This window comes from Pristis pectinata, chromosome 8, assembly GCF_009764475.1.
Source record: "Pristis pectinata isolate sPriPec2 chromosome 8, sPriPec2.1.pri, whole genome shotgun sequence".
Taxonomy (NCBI): domain Eukaryota; kingdom Metazoa; phylum Chordata; class Chondrichthyes; order Rhinopristiformes; family Pristidae; genus Pristis; species Pristis pectinata.
This window is the reverse complement of record NC_067412.1, coordinates 62,559,583-62,581,905: the sequence shown is the minus strand read 5'-3', so window position 1 is coordinate 62,581,905 and position 22,323 is coordinate 62,559,583. Positions and strand designations below refer to the sequence as shown.

General features: G+C 39.1%; 1 long non-coding RNA gene across 1 annotated transcript in view; it reads left to right on the top strand.

Moving 5' to 3' along the window:
• Positions 1 to 22,106, top strand: part of LOC127573358 (uncharacterized) — a 29,149-nt gene extending 7,043 nt beyond the window's left edge. Inside the window, exons 2-3 of the long non-coding RNA XR_007956770.1 lie at positions 16,758 to 16,786; positions 21,966 to 22,106. This is a non-coding gene — a long non-coding RNA (uncharacterized LOC127573358). The remainder of the gene's footprint in view (positions 1 to 16,757; positions 16,787 to 21,965) is intronic.
• Positions 22,107 to 22,323: the final 217 nt, after the last annotated feature.

The following is a 22,323-nucleotide window of genomic DNA, read 5'->3' as shown; positions in this document are numbered from 1 at the left end:
GAGGTTCTGGGAGATTGGAGGGTTGCGGATGTTGTTCCCTTATTCAAGAAGGGGAGTAGGGATAGCCCAGGAAGTTATAGACCGGTGAGTCTTACCTCAGTGGTTGGTAAGCTGATGGAGAAGATCCTGAGAGGCAGGATTTATGAACATTTGGAGAGGTATAATATGATTAGGAATAGTCAGCATGGCTTTGTTAAGGGCAGGTCCTGTCTTACAAGCCTGATTGAATTTTTTGAGGATGTGACTAAGCACATCGATGTAGTGTATATGGATTTCAGCAAGGCGTTTGATAAGGTACCCCATGCGAGACTTATGGAGAAGGTGAGGAGACATGGGATCCAAGGGGACATTGCAGTGTAGATCCAGAACTGGTTGGCCCACAGAAGGCAAAGAGTGGTTGTTGAGGGGTCGTATTCTGAGTGGAGGTCGGTGACCTCAGGGATCTGTACTGGGACCCTTACTCTTTGTGATTTTTATAAATGACCTGGATGAGGAAGTGGAGGGGTGGGTTAGGAAGTTTGCGGATGACATGAAGGTTGGGGGTGTTGTGGATAGTTTGGAGGGCTGTCAGAGGTTACAGAGGGATATAGATAGGATGCAGAGTTGGGCTGAGAAGTGGCAGATGCAGTTCAACCCAGATAAGTGTGAAGTGGTTCATTTTGGTAGGTCAAATATGTTGGCGGAATATAATCTTAATGGTAGGACTCTTGGCAGTGTGGAGGATCAGAAGGATCTTGGGGTCTGAGTCCATTGGACGCTCAAAGTGGCGGGGCAGGTTGACTCTGTGGTTAAGAAGGCATATGGTGTATTGTCCTTCATCAATCGGGGAATTGAATTTAGGAGCCGTGAGGTATTGTTGCAGCTATATAGGTCCCTGGTCAGACCCCACTTGGAGTACTGTGCTCAGTTCTGGTCACCTCACTACAGGAAAGATGTGGAAGCCATAGAGAGGATGCAGAGGAGATTTACAAGGATGCTGCCTGGAATGCGGAGCATGCCTTATGAAAGCAGGTTGAGGGAACTCGGCCTTTTCTCCTTGGAGAGTCGGAGGATGAGGGGGGACCTGATAGAGGTGTATAAGGTGATGAGAGGTATTGGTAGGGTAGATAGTCAGAGGCTTTTCCCCAGGGCTGAATTGGTGGCCACAAGAAGACATAGATTTAAGGTGCTGGGGAGTAGGTATAGAGGAGATGTCAGGGGTAAGTTTTTTACTCAGAGAGTGGTGAGTGCGTGGAATGGGCTGCCGGATATGGTGGTGGAGGCTGATACGATAGGGTCTTTCGAGAGACTGTTAGATCGGTATATGGAGCTGAGTAAAATAGAGGGCTATGGGTAAGCCTAGTAATTTCTAGGGTAGGGACATGTTCGGCACAACTTTGTGGGCCGAAGGGCCTGAATTGTGCTGTAATTGTTCTACGTTCTATGTTCTAAATTCCATTTGCCTTACCTTATACATATCACTGGAGATCCTGTTCTAGTCTCAGATAACCTTTTCCACTGTTCACTGTACCATCAATCTTGGTGTCATCCGCAAACTTACTATGTCAACTGTATTCTCATCCAAATCGTCAATGTGGATGATGAACAACAGTGGCCCCAACACCGATGCATACAACATACCACTAGTCACAGGCGTCTAATCTTAAAAACAACCCTCCACTACCACCCTCTGACCTTTACCACCAATGCAATTTTGTATCCAATTGGCTAGCTCACCCTGGATCTCATGTGATCTAACATTCCGGACCAACCTACCATGTGGGACCTTGTCAAAGGCCTCGCTAAAATCCAATTAGTAATCAATCAGTAGTTATCTTTCTTTCTGATTCTGAATCTCTGCTCAGTTGAGGGGATTTGCTCTCATGTTGCTTTAAGTTATGACATGACCTACCCACTCTGGATACATCCGGGGGTGTTAACTAACATCCTCACCATTATGGTGGCCAGGGTGACTCACCCAGAAATGTGCAAGGATGAATTTGGCACCACTCAATGGCCAAACATTGCACACAACGGTGTTGAATTTTGTGGCTGGCATTTTATTTTCAAAATTAAAACCATCTGTACATATTTTATATTTAACCTGCATTTAAACCTGCAGTCATTGTGCTGGAATTTCAACTAACTATAATGAAAATATAAATTATGGAAATCTTAAGATTTCTTAAATTCCTTTACATTTGTTTTCAATATAAAAGGATTTTGATGTTCTTGCTGAGTATTGCATTTAATTAATATGCAGCAGTTATTAAATATTAATAAACTTATACTGCAAATGCATTACCCTTTCAAAATCATAGTGGACATTAAATTAAACATAAATGTAATTGGGATTTTAATTGTCAACTAATCTTGCCTTGTCAAGTTCCAGAACTGTTGTATTTAAGTCCACTGGTATATGGCTGACGACAGATAAAATTTGAAATTGAAGGGATTTTTCAACTCATCCAAAAGAAAGGGAACCATATTAAAGTCATCAGACTTATGTATGTTAACCTGCTGAAATAACAAAAAAAAATTGCATTTATAAAACATTTTAAATATGTCAGCACCTGCCTAGGTGCTTCACAGGAGTAGTGTCAAACAAAAATGTGACAGAGTGTCATATTATGACATGTCTTAAAGAGAGTGTTAAAGAAATAATGATAGGTAGAGTTACAGAAACAATTATGCTGAGAAATTTGATTGGACCCATTTGTGGGGGGGCTAAGAAGTCATTGAGTTGAAAGCAAGTGCCAGGTTGTTTTCCCTGAAAAATCATGAAATTAACTATATGGATGGTTGGAATAGTGCTGTGATTCCTACTGTCAAGGAAGCACTAAGTTACTAAGATGGCTGTGTTTTGCCAAGTTGTGCACCAGGAAGACCTCGAGACCTTAAGGCTCCCATTCTCGAGATAGCCATAGATGAACTGCATAAAAGGATGCCAAAGTGGGGATGGAAAGAATGTGTAACACAGCATGATACATTCATATGAATGCACTAGGAGCATGGGTAACATGGAGGTGAGGGAGAGACATATCATATGAACCATGCTCCTGATGCAGCCCTACAACACTGCTCGAAATGTCCTGAAGAAGGGTCCTGACCCAAAACGTTGACTGCCTGCTTTTCTCCATGGATGCTGCCTGGCCTGCTGAGTTCCTCCAGCATCATAGTGTTTTTCACTGCTCAAAATGTGATGATCGGTGAGGCAAGGAAGGTAAGATGATAAACTGAGAGGCATGGAAATAACATTCTGCAAACTATGATGGTGCCCTGAACAAATATTGACAAATGGAAGCTGCATCCATCAGATGTTGTGATCAAAATATCAAAGTCAAAATGCAGATATCTAATTCATATCTAATTAACAGTTCACTGGGGAGTTCATTGGCAAACATCCTTTCCTTTGTTTTCACAATATGGAAGGCCCTATTTCATTTGAAAATAGTCCAAAGGTGCAGAGCCAACAATGTAATGTAATTACATTTGTGTCTGAAACTGCATAGTGGTCTAGTGTATCAGCAGAGGTCCCAAAGGGAAAAGCCCGATCCAATTCTGTAAAAGTTGGAAGTATACCTGGAAATAATCACTGACATAAATTTTTCTGGGTGAAATTTATTTTGGATGGCACACTCTGAAAATTCAGTAGCACTGCAATCCAACTTTTAGGCACATGATGGAATTCCTGAACTTGGGACCCAGCAAGTGAAGGCATAGATGTCAAAGTGAAGAAACGAAAAACTGGTCCATCTTTCCCTCTGGACCAGTGTTTGTTGCTCCAGATTCCAGCAGCTGCCGTCTCTTGTGCCTCTTTGCCTCTGGACCCTCAACATAACATTAATAATGAGGGGTGTACAATTAGCAACTTTATTTCCTTGGTTTGCCAACCTTCAGTGAAAATATAACTTTTGTTAAAGTTTTTCCTTGTTTTTATTTGTTTCACCATGTAACTACATTTATAATTAATTAACAATATGCAATATGCTTTGAACTAAATGTATTATTTCTTATTTATTTTCTTTTAAACCATTTCTTTTGTTAGTTTAATTCACTTCAGCTTTTTCAAAATGCCTCAGAATATAAGAGACATTTAAGATAGTGAAGGAAGCCCAGGCTTTTAGGTATGAAGTCTGATCACCATTCACAATCTGTCACAGTTCATGGAAGATCACAGAGCAGAGGACTTGAGCATTGCCTGTCTCCTTGCTGTTGCAGCAGGTAAGATACCATTTAGGCCCCAGCTGGAGTACTGCGAGCAGTTCTGGTTGCCACACTCTAAGAAGGATGCAATTGCACTGGAGAGGATGCAGAAGAGATTCAACAGGATATTGCCTGGGATGGAAAACTTCAACAATGAAGAGAAACTAGATTCTGATTCTGATAAGCTGGGTTTGTTTCCCTTGGAACAGAGAAGGCAGTGAAAGGAATTGAGGAAAGAGATATACAAAATTATGAGGGGCATGGGTGAGGTAGAAAGTGAAGGGTTTGGAATCTGGATTGAATTGACTGATGGGGTGCTGGAGACACGTACTGTCACAACATCAAAGAAGTATTTAGATGAGCATTTGCAGCACTATGGCATTGAAGGCTACAGCTTGAATGTTGGAAGGTGGGATTAGTATAGATAGTATTTGATGGCCAGCATAGACATAGTGAGCCACAGGGTTTTTCTTCCATGCTAAATCTTCCATTCTTCCATGCATCTCTGTCTTTATGACTCCACATAAGTGAGGCTGCGGATTAGTGTGTGGGCCGTGTGTGAGCAGCAGATCAACTGAACGTGATCCAGACCAATAAACTGAACAATTTGCTGGGTAGATTACAGACCCCTTAGGAGGCTTGACATCAGGGATGTGGAGGGGATGTTTCATCTTGGGGGAAGATGCAGAACTGGGACATCATTGGTTAAAAATAAAATGAGGCGAGTTTTCTTCTGTCAGATGTTTGCAAGGCTTTTAGAACAATCCTCCTCAAAGGGCAGTGGAAGTAGAGTCTCTGAAAATTTTTAAGACCAAGGTAGATCGATTCTTGTTGAGCCTGGGATGAAAGGTAACAGGGGTTAGCACGAATCTGGCATTGAGATTATAATTGAATCGACCTTGATCTTGTTGAATTGTGGGGCAGGCTCACTCCTTATCCTAATTTTTATATTGATATGCACATTCAGAAATCTGGTGAAAGCTGCAAGGAAGCCACACAAAATTTGAAAATCAGTGTAGCAACAAAAGTTAAACAAACATCTCTATAGAACTCTGGTTAGGCCGCATTCAGAGTACTGCGTGCAATTCTGGTCACCTCCCTATAGGAAGGATGTCGAGGCTTTAGAGAGTGTGCAGAGGAGGTTTACGAGGATGCCGCCTGGATTAGAGGACATGTGCTATCAGGAGAGGTGGAACAATCTTGGGCTCTTTTCTCTGGAGCGGCGGAGGCTGAGGGGTGATTTGTTGGAAGTGTATAAAATTATGAGGGGCATAGATAGGGTGGACAAGCAATATCTTTTTCCCATTATTGAGCAATCCAAAACAGAGGGCATGCATTTAAGGTGAGAAGGGATAGGTTCAGGACAGACGTGAGGAGTATGTTTTTTACTGAGAGAGTGGTGGATGCCTGGAATGCGTTGCCTAATAAGGTGGTGGAGGCAAATTCATTGGGGGCTTTTAAGATGGGCTTAGATGAGCACATGAATGAGAGGAAAATAAAGGGATATGGGCATTCTGTAGGTAGGATGGATTAGCTATGTCAGCATAACATTGTGGACCGAAGGGCCTGTTCTGTGCTGTGTTGTTCTATGTTCTAAAATGGCAGGTAACTTTTCGTCATATTATAAAATATGATGAAGATCAGGCAGAGAAAAATCTAGAAACTTCAAACCTACTATGAAAAATGGCCAAGACGGAAAATGAGGTGCTATTACTCCAGTTTGTGCTTGGGATTCTCCTGACAGTGGAGGAGGGACTGCTTTGTTCGCGACTCCCTAGTTACCACCTCCATCACCTCCATTCAGGGACCCAAAATGTCCTTTTAGGTGAGACAGAGATTCACCTGCACCTCCCTTAATATCATCTACTGCACTTGGTGCTCCAAGTGTGGCATCCTCTACATTGGTGAGACCAAACGCAGACTTGGTGACCGTTTCACAGAACACCTGCGCTCTGCCCATAACCGCGATCTGCATCTCCCCATTGCCAGTCACTTCAACTCCCCCTCCCACACTTCACTGGTATGTCAGTCCTCGGCCTCCTCCACTGCCAGGAGAATTCCAAGTGCAAACTGGAGGAACAGGACCTAATTTTCCGTCTTGGAGCCTTGCAGCCTAACGGCATGAACATTGAATTCTCCCACTTTAAGTAATCCCTGCACTCCTTCCCTACACTGCCTCCACCCCACCCAACCATGCTTCTTCTTTTCTTCCCTTTCCTAGCCTATCTCTCTTTTTTCTACTCTCCTTTTCTTTTTCTCCTTACCTTTAACCCATCCCCCGGTGGATCCGCTCTCCCCTCCTCCTTTGCACCTGCCTATTACTATCTCTTACCTTCATCTACCTGTCACCACCCTCCCCTCTTTTTGTCCACCTATCACTGCTCTGCTTTTCCCTCCTATATGTTGGGCTTCCCCTTTTCCTATCTTCAGTCCTGACGAAGGGTCCTGACCCGAAAAGTTGACCGCCTGCTTTTCTCCACGGATGCTGCCTGGTCTACTGAGTTCTTCCAGCATCATAGTGTTTTACATCTAGATTCCAGCATCTGCAGTCCTTTGTTTCTCTAGACCTAAAATGAAGGTTGAAAACAAAGATGAACATAAAATAGTTAAAATCTTTCATCACCTAGCTTGATAAGTTTATACGAATGTTCTCTTTACATGCTTTCCCCTGCAGCAAATTAATTAAGATAAGCTTAACACTCTGACATTGAGGAGAAGTTGGTCAATGGATCTCAAACATGTCTCCAGGCAAGAATATTTTTTTTGCAAACTATTGTGAAAGTCAAAACATACAATATATGAAACACTAGCTGTCATCACAAATAGTTAAATAAAGAATAAATCAGTCCAATTGAATTTGAAATAATTTGTTAAATGTCTTAATTCAAACAAAAGATTGTATCTGCATGCAATAAGATCTGTCCAACATCCATACATGGGCTAATGAATGGCATGTAATTTATGAACCAATCAGTTACAAGCAATCACCATCTCCAGCAAGAGACAGTTTCAATGTCTCCTTTTAACATTCAATGACAATATTATTATTGAATCTTCCACTATTAATAACCTGAATTCACTATTGACTTGAAACCCATCTGGACCAGCCACATAAATATAGTCTCATAGAAAGTGATTCTCAACTGGTAACATACAGTATAATCTGTTGGATACTGCCTCCAAATTCATTCTACTGAAATAGCACATTCAATGTTTCTGAATGGGGACAAATATCCAGGCAACTGACTTCAAGAGCAGGTCAGGAGTTGGGCATTCTGTGGTGATAGATGTTGTGAGAAAGGTTCTTTTGGTATCTTAAAGATAAAGGTCTGGACACACAGTCTTTGTAATTTAAAAGTGGTTTATTAACAAAGACAAACGCGGGGACAGAATGAATGGGAACAGATGCACACTCACACACTCTCAAGCAGGAGATCACGAATGTGGAGGAAAATCGCTACAGAGGGTGAGGTACACACACACACACACATACACAATAACTGGGTACAAATGATCAAGGAATAAACAATACAATGTTTGAGCACCCTGATTCTGGACAAACATTGGCTCTTTGGTCTCGGGAGTCCTTAACTAACTGCCCTGGAGTAGTGCACAGCTTACCTCAACATCCTCGGAGACAGAAAGAGAAAGAAAAACCAAACATGCAGCACTTTTATGCTGCTGGGGGGCTGGGTAGCCCAGCAAGGACAAAGGTGTTTTAAATGGGCCAACAGTAGATGTGCCCAGGAACAAAGGTGCTCGCACAGACCAATCCGAGTGGTCCAGCAAGACAAAGGTGTTTACCTAATGGGGTGGAGCCGGGCCCCTGATTGACAGTGGTATAGCTTCCGACCTGATAGGCAATGCTATCATCCGACCATGGGGGTCAGTAGTGTTGTCACTGTCATCTGACCCCTGGCCTTTCATACTACAATAGACTTGATTCCCAAAGCCTTTCCATCATCTACAAAGAGTGTCAGGTACCTGATGGAATACTCTTCAGTTGCCTGAGTGGGTGCAACTCGAACAACATAAGGAGAGTGCAAAACCATACAGGACAAAGCAGTTCCCTTGACCAGCGCCTATCCCCTCCCTTAAACATTCACATCTTCCAGAAGATAGAAAGGAGCAACTAAACAAAAGCTCTCATGACAGCATTTCCCAAGCTCGTGGCCCTGGGCATTGAGAAAGACAAGACTAGCAGGTTCATGGAAGTATCCCCACCGCAGGTCACACACCACTGTTAATTCATCATTATTGAATCAACTCCTTGATCTTCCAAACCAATAGCACTGTGAAAGTAGCTTATCTGCGCAGCCAACACAATTTAAGAGGTTGCTCTTTATCATCTTTTTTGATCAATTAACATTCAGTCACTAATGCTCAGACCTCATTTAAGAATTTAAAAAATACATTTATATCACACCTTTCATGACTTTGTCACATCGAAAATAATTTTACACCCAGATGAATACTTGTCAATTGTAATCATTGTTGTAATATAGGAAGCTACTTAGACAATAATAATCACAGTAAAGTAACCACTGCCTCAAATTTTTGACCTTTTTGAGAAAATTTCAATCCAAGGGAGTATATAAGACCATCTGATGTGCTGCACTCAGGTTCATAGTAAACTTTAGACAAACATCTATTGCTTCAAAAGCATAAAATAATGGGAATTGCAGGGAAACCATGGTGTAGTTCATGAATCATGTTAAAAAAAGTGTTACGAGAAGCCTGCTGGTCATTAATGGAGTAACAGCTATTTGCCGTTGCTCCCATTCTATCTAACTTTTTCAACCTGGTTTGACTCTACTATGACTTCAAGGAGTGCCAAAGGTACTAAAATTACCAAGGAAGCTGACCCTCCTGCATCTTTGGAGTCTATTTTATAACTGCTTCGAAAACATATAGGTGATTCATCAGAGCAATATCCACAATTTCAACAACAATTTCAACAGCTGAATTCCAAGTTGGACTCTATTCAAAAAACCTTACACAATCATGATGAACGAAATAAAGTGAATGAAGTGACTCTTTCGATTTTGGATGAGAAAATTGATGATCTAGAAAAGCTTTATAAAAAGCAATCAAAATCTAATGAAAAATTAAAGCAGAAGATCATTGACTTAGAAAACAGAAGTAGAAGAAACAATCTATGTATCCTGGGTCTTAAAGAATCCGTTGAAGGTAACCAGCCCACGGAATTCTTTGCAAATCTTTTGGATCAATTATTTCCTACTTTAAAATCTCCACCTAAGATTGATCGAGCGCATAGATCTCTGTCGTACAGGCCTCCCATGGAAGGCAGACCCAGGTCAGTCACTATCTCTCTGCATGACTTTCAAATTAAAGAGCTTCTAATTCGTGACTCCTGTCGAAGAGGAATGATTAATTACCAAGACAACAAGCTCAGAATTGTTGAAGATTACTCACCTGAAGTTATGAATTAATGCGTTAAATGTAAAAAGGTCATGTTGGAACTTTATAACAAAGGCTTTAAGCCCTCTGCGTTACCCTTCAAGGCTTAGAATTATTCTGAAAAATGGCTCGCAGAAGTGGTTTCGTTCAGTTGAAGAAGTTTAGGATTTTCTCGAAGCTGAGGATTGAATGATTCCGTACTTTTTTTGAGTTTTTTTATTAAAAAGATTTAATTAGAATACTTGTTATTTTATAATTTTGAAACCATGGTTTTTTTTGTAATTTACTGTTTTGACTAGGTTGGAATTACCTAACCTTGAAAAATAGGGAGCAGGATTGTTTGGGTTAATTTGCTGTCTGTAGTCTTAGCCGCCGGCTGTCTATTGGTCGGCTTTCTGTCTTTGGGTGGTGGGAGGGGGCTAGGTTCTTTCTTTGGAAGTTGTTTTGAGCTCTCAGCCAAGTCTGTTGCTTAGTTACCTTATCTGAAAGTTCACTGTTGGGTTTGAATCTACATTCCAGTATGGTTTGTTTATTATCTCTTTTTTAAATTGCATTTAAATAATATTAAAATGGATCAAGTTATTAATTTACTTAGTTTTAACGTGAAAGGGTTAAACCACCCTGTGAAATGAAATAAGATTTTTGCATATATTAAAATATTCAAAGTCCCAATTATTTTTTTACAAGAAACTCATATACGTAATTGTGATATTTCATGCTTTTTCAGTCGATGGAACGGGTTGCAATTTCATTCCTCTTTCCGAGCTAACACTGGGGGGGGGCGGGGGTTCAATTTTTATAGATAGTACAGTTTCATTTGTTCAACGTAAGGTAATAACTGATCCTAATGGTTGTTTTGTTAGAGTATCAGGAAAATTAGATAATAGATTAATGGTATTTGCCAATATTTATGCTCCAAATATGGATGACCCAGGAGTTTTTGAACAATTTTTTACACTCTTGCCAGATTTGAATCTTTATTCTTTGGTTTTAGGAGGAGACTTTAATTGTTGGTTAGATTCAAGGTTAGGTAGGTCATCTACCAAACCAGCAGTTCTCAATAAATCAGCTTTATTTCTTTAATTGTTTTTAATGAAATGTGGTGTTACTGATCTGTGGCATTTTTTACATCCAAAAGATAGGGAATATTTGTTTTTCTCTCATGTTCACCATACATATTCCAAGATTGATTTTTTTTATTGATAGTCAAATGTTTCCATCAGTTCAATCATGTCAATATAAAGAGATTGCTCTTTCAGACCATGCTCCTGTGTTTTTATCCTTAAACCTCCCCGGACTCCCTCAGATAAACAGACCCTGGCGTTTTAATCTAACTTTGTTATCTGTTAAAGACTTTTTAAAATTTTTGGAGAGACAAATTATTTTTTTCTTTAAAGAGAATATGCTGGGCGAGACTTCCAGTCTTATTATATGGGATGCTTTTAAAGCCTTTATTAGAGGACAAATGATCTTTTATATGGCAAGCGTTAAGAAAAAAGCTAACAGAAAGAGAATTGATTTAGCTAATCAATTGAAATTACTAAGACCAAATATATGCTTTGGATCCAGATCCTGTTTTATACAAAAGGTGACTTGAAATTAAGACTAACTATGATCTCCTTCTAACATATCCAATTGAGAGTCAACTTTTAAAAGATAAAAGTCAATTTTATATTCATGGAGATAAAACAAGTAAATTACTAGCTAACCAATTAAAAACCTCTATTGCTAGATGACAAATTAAAGAAATTTGTAAAGTTCATGGTGAGAGGACAACTGATCATTCAGAAATAAATGATACTTCTGGAGAATTTTATTCTAAACTTTATAGTTCTAATTCTCCTAAAGACGATACCACAATGACTAATTTCTTTGACCAATTAAACATTCCTACACTCTCTGCTGATTACTGAAAACAATTGGATCAATCTATTACTTATGAGGAAATCGCCGAGGTTATACGTTCATTGCACTCTGGAAAGACTCTGGGTCCTGATGGATTTCCTGGAGAATTTTATAAGGTCTTTTCATCTTTGCTTATACCTTATTTATGTTCTGCTTTTTCGGATTCTTTTAAATTGGGTAGGTTACCACAATCTTTTTATGAAGCTTCCATTTCATGTATTCTTAAGAAAAATAAGAACCCAATGGAATGTTCTTCGTACAAACCAATTTCTTTACTTAATGTTGATGTTAAAATTTTATCTAAAGTTTTGGCCTGCAGATTGGAAAATATTTTACCCTCAATTATATCAGATGATCGGACTGGTTTTATAAAAAATCGTTATTCCCATTTTAATATTCGTTGTTTACTGAATATTATCTATTCTCCCTCTAAGGAAATATCAGAATGTGTGATATCTCGAGATGCTGAGAAGGCCTTTGATCAGGTTGAATGGAGCTACTTATTTAAAACTTCAGAGAAATTTCACTTTGGGCCCGATTTAATTCAATGGATTAAATTACTTTATTTATCTCCCTCTGCTGTGTTCTTACTAACTTTCAAAATTCTAAACCTTTTAAACTTCAACACGGGACCAGACAGGGATGCCCTTTGAGTCCTTTGCTATTTGATTTGGCTTTAGAACCTTTAGCTGTTGCTTTTTGAGAAACTACAGATATCGCTGGTATCTTTAGAAGATGTATTACCCATAAAGTTTCGCTCTATGCTGATGATTTACTGCTTTTTATCTCTAATGTTGAGACCTCATTACCTCCTATGCTTTCTCTATTTTCCTGTTTTAGCCAGTTTTCAGGATATAAACTGAATTGACGCAAGAGTGAATTTTTCCCTTTGAATAATCTGACGTCATTTGATACTAACCCTCCTTTTAAAATTGTAAGAGATCATTTTATCTATTTGGGAGTAACAATTACTAAAAATTATAAACACTTATTTCAAGAAAACTTTCTTACTCCATTGAATTATGTGAAAAGGGTCTTATCAAATTGGTCACCCCTCTCTATATCATTGATTGGCCGAATTAATTCTATGTAAAATGAATATCTTACCTAAATTTATATACCTATTTCAGGCTTTACCTGTTTTTATTCCTAAGTCCTTTTTTGACTCTCTTGATTCAGTTATATTTTCTTACATATGGAAACTTAAACATCCTAGATTAAATAAAGTTCACTTTCAGAAAGTTATAAAGAATGTAGGCTTTGTTAATTTCAGGCTTTATTATTGGACAGTCAATATACGAAATCTTACATTTTGGTTATTCTATATTAATCATGAAGCTTGTCCAGTATGGGTTTCTTTGGAAGCTAATTCTGTTAAAAAAATTTCTATTATTTCTTTACTTGGCTCTTCACTTCCTTTATCATTAAATAAACTAACTGATAATTTGGTAGTTAAACATGCTTTGAGGATTTGGTTACAATTTTGAAAATATTATGGTTTATCAAGATTTTCTTTGTCTAGTCCCATTTCTGTTAATTGTTCTTTTAAACCTTCTATGACTGATGTAGTTTTTAAAGAGTGGGATAGATTGGGTATTACTTGTTTTCAGGATCTGTTTGTTGGAGGAAATTTTTCTTCGTTTGAACAATTGTCAACTAAATATAGTTTACCAAAAACCCACTTTTGTCAATATTTACAAATTAGAGACTTTCTCCGATCTCAATTACACACATTCCCTATGAGTCCTGATAAGAACTTACTGGATGTAATTTTTAATTTGAAGCCTTTCTATGATGGCTCAATATCTAATGTTTATGGTCGGTTATCAGAAACGAGTAAAGTTCCCTTAGACAAAATTAAAAATGCTTGGGAACAAGATTGGCTGATTTCAATTTCTGAGGAAACTTGGAATGAAATTTTTAAATTGGTCAATACTTTATCATTATGTGTGCATCACTCCCTCCTTCAGTTTAAAGTGGTTCCTAGAGCTCACCTGTCCAAAGAAAGCCATCTCGTTTTTATTTGGATATATCTCCTTATTATGATAAATGCAATAATGGAGAGGCTTCTTTAATCCACGTGTTTTGGACATGTCCGAGTCTTAAAAAATACTGGATAGAGGTATTTCAAACTTTTTCTGTGCTTTTTAAAATAAATTTTAAGCCTAATCCTCTGACTGCATTATTTGGGATTGTAGGAGAAAAAGATATAATTTTGTAGACTTCTGAGGGCTGTGTTGCTTAAATGGAAGGAAGTTACTCCCCCTACTCATGTCCAATGGCTACAGGATGTTATGTCATACCCAAATTTAGAGAAGATCCGTTGTTCAATTTCTGAATCTAATTTAGACTTCCAAACATTGTGGGGACCTTTTTTGAACTATTTTCAAAACCTTTGATTTGGTGGTTAAAGTACAGATATTTTCTAGTTACTATTCTCCGTTTAGGGTGTTTTTTTTTTGTCTTTTTCCAAACAGCTCCAGTCTTGGTAGTGGGTTTAGATTTTTTAAAATAATAACATTATTCCAAATTATTCCAATTTAATTGTTATTCATTAACTATCATTTTTGTTCATCAATACGGGGTATTGTGATTTTATGTATGATTTAACACAATGTATTCTGTAGTATTTTGTCCTTTTTTATGATTCATGTACTCTGTATTTTCTATGTGGAATTAATAAAAATATTGTAAAGAAAAAAGTGTTACAAAGGTGCAGAACACAAAACACTGGTGAAGGTGGAACAGGAAGATTAATTTTGGATTTCACTAGGAATATGTTGAACTGGGGACAGTGGGTTGAATGGTCCCCTTTCGGTTTATAAACATGTGACCTTGCAATTCATCTCACTTTCTACATCTATGAAACCTTACCGAATCCAATGGCCACTTTTGTTATGTAACTTTAACTATTCAAAGAATAAGTGAAATCGAGGGCAAATCACTCCTGATTTGAATTCAAATCTGTACTGGATTAAATTAGGGAGAATGTTGGCTGTGACATTATTATTGGTATCAACACACTTAGAAGAGAATATGACAAAAAAATGAAGCAGAACTCCTTATCCTGCGCATTAGTTTGTAATCCATCCTGGAAAGTCCATTACTGTGAAGTGCCAGTTGAGACTGCATTGAGTGTGGTTGATTAAAATGTTGGCAGGAACTGTCAAGATGCACAGATCCTGGGCAAATGCAGTGGCCTCACAGAAGTAAAAAGCTTTGTTCCTATAATGTTAAGACCTACAGGAAACACAAAGAGACAACTAGCAAAAAGTTCCACAAAAGCTGCAAAAAACTGGTATTATTAGTATGCACCAAGGAAACCAAGTGGGACAGTCAGATTACTTTGCCATTTGAATTGTGTATTTATTTAGGTAGCTCTTTAACATTTACAGTGAAGGGAATTTGATTTAGTTGTATTTTCCATGTTCAAATTTTTTTTATTATTAACTATATCAATATTTGTTCAAGTTATCTGTACTAATTTGACATTGCTTTGCCAACATATGAAGGTTATGTTAATAAGGAATTAATTTATCAAAATAATTATGTTTACTATTATTCATACATTATAATTGGAATGCTAGTTGTGGAGGCAAGTTTCAGTCTTTCAAGTAGCTTTAGGTCTGCCAGTGATAAAGTAAGTAACCTTTGGAGAGTTTCACTTGATGAAGAGGTCAAAATTAGAATTCCATGCATGCATTTTTCAAACAAGAAGTAGTAGGTGTACAACCTGTGCCTGATCTGCCTCGTTAAATAAGCTAAATAAGTAGGCCTATTTTTAGGCAAAAGCATGTAGTTGGTCTCTAAATTTACAAATTAGAGCTGATGCTGATCACAGGAGCCAATTGTGAAAAGAGTTAATGATCAACTGACATTGGGTCTGCACAATGAGTTGTCAACTTCAGTTAAGTTATAATGCGACCAATGGCTGACAAATCCCCTGGACTTGATGGACATCCTAGGTTTTTAAGAGAGACCTGCAGAGAAGGTGGTTGTGATCTTCAAAATTTCCACAGATTCTGGCAAGATCTTGGCAGGTTAAAAGACAAATGCAACACAATTGTTCTGGAATGGTGGGAGATAGAAAGCAGGGACTATAGGCCAGTTGGCCTGCCATCTGTCAGCAGAAAATTGCTCAAGTATATGATTCAGCAATCAAGATGGTTTTATGAAAGGAGACTTGTTCTTAAGACGTATTTAGCAGAGCAGATAAAGAAGAACTACTGAATGTATTGCATGGGGATTTCCAGAATGCATTTGATAAAATGTCACATGAAAGAGGTCATAGTGTTGTGGGTAACATATTAGCATGGATGGAAAGTGGGAAACAGAAAACAAATTGGGGATAAATGACTCATTTTTAACTAGCGTGGTGCCTTAGGGATCAGTGTTGGAACCTCAGCTATTTACATTCTATATTACTAACTTAGATGAAAGCAATAATGCTGAAAATAAGTTGAGGAGAACACAGTGTGTCCAAAGAGATACGGTATATACATACAGGTTAAATGAGTGTTTACAAAGATGGCAGGTTGAGTGTAATCTGGGGAAGTCTGAGGTTATTTACTTCGATTGGTTGAAATAGGAAACCAGACTATTTTTCAACTGGTGTAAGATGAGTCAGTATGAGTGTTCAAAAATATTTGGCTGTCTGTGCACAAGGAGCATAAAAAGTTAACACATCCATCCAGCAAGTAATTAGGAAAGCAAACAGAATGTTGGCCTTTGTTCCAAGCAGGATGGAGTATAAGATAGCAAAGTTTTGCTTCACTTATGAAGCATTTTGGTGAGACTGCTCCTGGAGCATTGCATGCAGTTTTGGTCTCCTCAGCGGATTAGGTGTTGCCATCAAGACCATACTTGGTAGCATTTGAATTTAACTGAGCCTATGATGCATGCATATAGATTCCTGCTGGCTCACTCTTCACAGACCCCTCCAATGGATATCACAGGCTGTCAGAAGACCTGGGGTCTCAGCCATAAGAGGAGAGATGGAAACAGCTCAGGGACATTCTTTCTTTCTGCCTGTGCTCTCCCTCTTTCACCCAAGGGATCTAGCTGCCCAACAGTGAACGTATGTAGTTTCCCCCCCCCCTCTCTCTCTCTCTCTCTCTTTCTCTCTCTCTCTCTCTCTCTCTCTCTCTATATATATATATATATATATTTCTCTCTCTCTGTTCTCATGCATTTCCTTCATTATTTCTTACTGTCACCTTTTATCTCTTTTTTTTCCTCTCCACCAGTATCTTTTGCTGCCAGGAGGAGGAGGAAGGTACGACTTTTTCTCAATTTCTCTTTCCATCTCTCTCACTCGCAGGGTTCTTCTTGCCCAGCAGGTTTCAATATAGTAGGGGCTCAAATTGAATGCTATTCCCTAAAGTTTGTGGTGTCAGTGGATTAGGTGAGCAGAACTTCACTTCCACATGGGCTACCAAAGCCATAGCAGTGAAGAGGAGAATGGGATGAACGTGGTCCAACACTGAGGTGAGAAGAACATAAGAAAATAGAAGCAGGAGTGGACAATTCTGCCCCTCAAGCCTGCCCCGCCATTGAATATGATCATGGCTGCTTTGCCTCAGGCATCGTCATCTCTCCTGTGCCAGTTCCCTAGAAGTCCTCAATTACCTGATCTTGCAAAAAACATTATCTACTCCTGCTTTACATACTCCCTGTGATCTAGTCTCTAGAACCCTAGGTGGTAAAGGAGTCCAAAGATTCACCACCTTCTGCGAGAAGCAGATCTCTGGAGAAGGTCCATATTTGTGAAACCAAGTAGTTGAAGGTGGAGGTGGGGGTAGGGATGGAGGTGCCACTGTCTGATATCTGAAACAATGTAATAGGTTATATGTGGCTTACCAATCATCACTCCAGTGGCTAATATAGCAAATCCCATTTAAAATCATGACCCACCATTTGGGAAACCCATAAGACCATAAGATATAGGAGCAGAATTAGGCCATTTGGCCCATTGAGTCTGCTTCACCATTCAATCATGGTTGATTTTTTTTGCACTCCATTTTTCCACCTTCTCCCCTTATTAATCTCTCTTAAATATACCCAATGTTTTGGCCTCCACAGCCCTCTGTGGCAATGAATTCCAGAGATTCACCAACCTCTGGCTGAAGAAAATCCTCCTCATCTCAGTTTTAAAGAGACGTCCCTTGATTCTGAGGCCATGCCCTCTGGTCCTAGACTCTCCTATTCGTGGAAACAGCCTTTTCATGTTCACTCTATCCAGGCCTTTAAGTATCGTAGGTTTCAATGAGATATTCCACCCCACCCCACCCCCAGTCCTTCTGAACTCAAGTATAGGCCCAGAGAACATCAAACGCTCCTCATAGCTTAAGCTTTTCATTCCTGGGGTCATTCTAGTGAACCTCCTCTAGATCCTCTCCAGGACCAGCACATCCTTCCTTCGGTACAGGGCCCTTGGATAGATGTCTTGACGATGTTTCTTCAGGTTGGTGGGGTGGTGGGATTGGGGTCTGGAACTAAGGGGCATAATTTTAGGATAAAGTTTTTTCCCAATTAAAACTGAGAAGAGTAATTTCTTCTTTGGAGAATCTGCTCCAGGGAGTGAGGAGGATGAGTCGGTGAAAACATTCAAGACTGATTTTTGAATTTTAGGAGAAAAAGGTTAAGCGGAACGAGCACGAAATGTGGCCTATAATCAGGTCAGGTATGATTTTGTGTAACGGGAAATAAGCAGGTTTTGGGGATTCAGATCAATGAGGGAGAAAGGACATTTCAAGGTTGCTACAGGGTATTTATTTAAAGTATAACAAGAGATGACAAAGATGTGTACAGTATAAGATATACAAAAGAGTAAGTCTAAAACATAGTATAAAATGATTGATGAAAGAACAAGTCTTCAGCCCTTCTGCTCTATGGGGACTCAAATTTAAGACTACTGGTCTGGAGAATCTCAGAGGTCCTTGGCACCAATCGCGGTTCTGGTCCAAGGAGAAGTCTGATGAGCTTGTTCACCGCTCACACTTGTATAATCAAGAAAGCTCGTGCTTTTCTCATCTATGCATTCTAGTCAACTACAGTTCTAAAACTAATTACTTCTTAATAAATTTTACATTGTCAACTGAATCAGTCTCACTCATCTGCAAGAAAAAACAAGTTATCTTGTCATTTCACATTTCTTAATGTCTCACGCTTGCATGCTTCGAGGCCTCAAGGACCCTATGAATCAAGACTTTTTGCTTTACTTATCTTCCTGATTAACATGCCCACCCATTGTGGATACTGTAGGCTGACAACTCTACTTTGAGTAAAAAGATCTGCTTTTAACCCTCTTGTTACATATTGAATGGTGCAGTGGCCTGAGAGGTCACATGACACATTGCTGCTCCCATTTCTGATGCATTTATAAGGGCATTCAGTGGAAATAAGAAGAACAAGAGTATTTTGCTGGTTCCACAGAGCCATGTTTTCCCTCCCCATAATATATTGCAATCTCTCTTCCTGAAACTTACATGAGGGCTGTAACCAATGAATCGGATGTGTACCCTGCCAGCGATCCCTACTGTTCACACTGATCATGCTCACCAGAACCAAGTACAAATTTCCAGCAAGACTTTCCCTGAATTTATTGGCTGAGTCTATGCTCCCATTCTGGAATTAAACCACTGGATTGCTTTGCTTTCCTTCTGACCACAGCAATCTAATTTTTAACTATCTATTTATTTTATAAAAAGAGAAGAAAATATTTTGAATGTAGCTTGCAGTTCAACACAAAAGATAAAATTTTAACACATGCAGGTTAATCACTCTTTCTTAAAACCAACTGCTTGATAACAGTAATTATCTGAACCAGGCTAAATTAAGCTGAATTTAGATTACACAAACATTGTGCTCCTGGTGTAAAGGAAATCTGAATCCACCAGGGCAAAACACAGCACCTCAAATCAGTATGAATCTTGATCTCATATTTACACTATATGAGCTCACTGTCAATGTGAAGTCACAATTGTTTCTTAGCAGCACAACAGGTAGTGTGATTGCACCCTTCTAATGAAGGAGCCATGGGGGCACAAGTGTGTTCTTAGAGCTTTAGCACTTTAGAATTACACTGCAAACATCATTTTGCTGCATGTTGTTCTGCTTGTGATTGCTGGTGGCCAAGTGCCAATTAAATTGTTAGGTTTACAAAGAAATGGATAAGGGAAAGGTTCTTCCATTCTAGAGTTATGGAGTCAGATAGCATGGAAATAGGCCCTTCAATCCACCAAGTCTGTCCTGACATCAAACATCCATTTACATTAAGCACACTTTTTATTCACCCTACATTCTCATCAAATTCTATCACTCTCTTACACATGAGGGACAACTTGCAGTGGCTTTAGGATGTGGAAGAAAATGAGAGCACTTGGGGGAAACCCACACGCTCACAAAGAGAACCTGCAAACTCCACATAGACAGCGCCTGAGATCAAGATTGAACCTGAGTTGCTGGAGCTGAGAGGCAGCAGCTCAACTCATTGTGTCATGGTGCTGCCCATCACACAGAATGTTAGATCCTCACTTGTATATAAAAAGAAATGCTCACTGTCTTCTTCCATTCTCTCTGCTGATGATTGAGATTGGCCACCCATGGGCCATCATTCCATGTGTAAATAGAGTGGGTGAATTCCTTCTGTTTCCACTGTGCCACCACAAGGAAAGTCTTTGCAGAAGTGATGTAAATGCGCTCTGCAATATTAGGACATTACTGGAGACATTGTTCCTCGATAATGCCCTGGACTGCCTGATTTGGTTGGTCTGATCCAATCGCATCAGCTTCATACTTCATTCATATTTCTTCATGACATAGAAGAACCTATTTAATCCATCAATTTTATGCTGGCCTGCAGAGCAATCCCATCTATTCTAATCCTCCCCTTATTTTCCTATAACCTGTTCTCTTAACCATGCCCATTAACACCTCCCCAGCCCCCCACCCCCTGATTTTTACAACCACTGATATGAGAGGAATTTACAAGAACTGGAGTACACAGGGGGAAAGGCAAGCAGTGACAGGGAGAACATACAAACTCCATTCAAATAATACAGGAGGTTAGGATGGAGTATCAGTCACCAGAGCTGTGAGACAGCTGCACAACAGGCTCTGTCATTATGTTGCCTAGTTGAAGTAAATGAGAGATACTCCCGATATCTTAGGTACTAATCCTCCCTGAAACAAAACTGACAAAATAGTTTCATTCATCCTGTTGATATTTGTAGAATTTTGGTGAATTCAAGATGACAATTGTGTTTTTGTTTACAAAATCACAGTGAACACACATTGAATTTCATTTTTCATTAAGTTTTTAGGCATGTCTGTTGAATGCAAGATTTTGTGTAAGATAAAAGAGAACTGGAAACTATGGATTAATATAAAAGAACATAGAACAGTACAGCACAGGAATAGGCCCTTTGGCTCACAATGTCTGCGCCGAACACAGTGCCGAATTAAATTAAATCCCTTCTGCCTGTTCCATCCATATCCCTCCACTCCCTGCCTATTCATGTGTCTATCCAACAGCCTCTTAAAACACCATTATTGTGACTACTTCCACCACTCCCCCTGGCAGCCCATTCCAGGCACTTAACATTCTCTGTGTAAAAATCTTGCCACACACATCTCCTTTAAACTTCCCTCCTCTCATCTTAAGTGCATGTCCTCTGGTATTTGACATTTCTACCCTGGGAGAAAGATTCTGACTGTCTATCCTGTCTATGCATCTCATAATTTTATAAACTTCTATCAGGTCTCCCCCCCCATCCTCTGATGCTTCAGAGAAAACAACCCAAGTTTGTCCAACCTCTCCTTACAGCTCATACCCTCTAAAGCAGGCAGCATCCTGGTAAACCTCTTCTGCGCCCTTTCCAAAGCCTCTTTCCAGTTATGGGATGATCAGAATTGCACGCAATACTCCAAGGGCAGCCTACCCAAGGGTTTATATAGCTGCAACATGACCAGAAGTTGGTCTGCATGGAGATAAAGAGCTTTGGTCTTGTGCAACTCAAATAATCAATTTAATTTTCAAGAATATTTTGGTCATTTACTGTCCCAATATAGTCAGAGCTACCTTTAACTACCTTAAAATGTTTGAGATTTAGGATCAATGCAAATTGGTAATTGTGACTTCTTCATAAATAGCTCCCGAAGTTAAAACTCTGTGTAGACAGATCAGCCTCATTGTTCTGTAACTACCGAAGAGGTCTTTCCAATTAGATTCACCGACGAGTTTTAATTTCATGATTCATTTTTTGTCCCCACTTGCCTTTAAAAATCACTGTCAATTTTGCTTTGGCATTGCTCCTCATGGGTCCTTTCATCTCAGCTTCAAACAATACATTTATTTCAGCTAAATTGTGTTTAGGATTGTCTTTGAAAAGAGACATTGCTTGATGACTAGATCAGATTTAAAATATCATTGGTCTGTATGGTTAATGTTTCAGGTTGTGGAGCTTGATCCAAGTGTGCTGGAAATACATGTCTACATCACATTCATTCTTAACAGATCCAATCTGTTTGCATCTTGAGATTTTTGTACGAAGAGGAGGCTTGAAATGATTTCTTATCTATATCGTTGAAATGAATTGAGAAGAAATGGCATTGTGTGTTATTTCCCATAGTGCAGAATATTGAGCAGCTGACATTCATCATCCAAAGTGATAAATCATTTGGAATTGCCGAACAATTCTGACAATTTTGTGGAAAAGTTAGTTGAGGTTATATTTTTAAAGGAGATATTTAATTTCATTGTGTACACCACAGCAGAGTACCTTAACCATTGAACTACAATGAAGATTATGG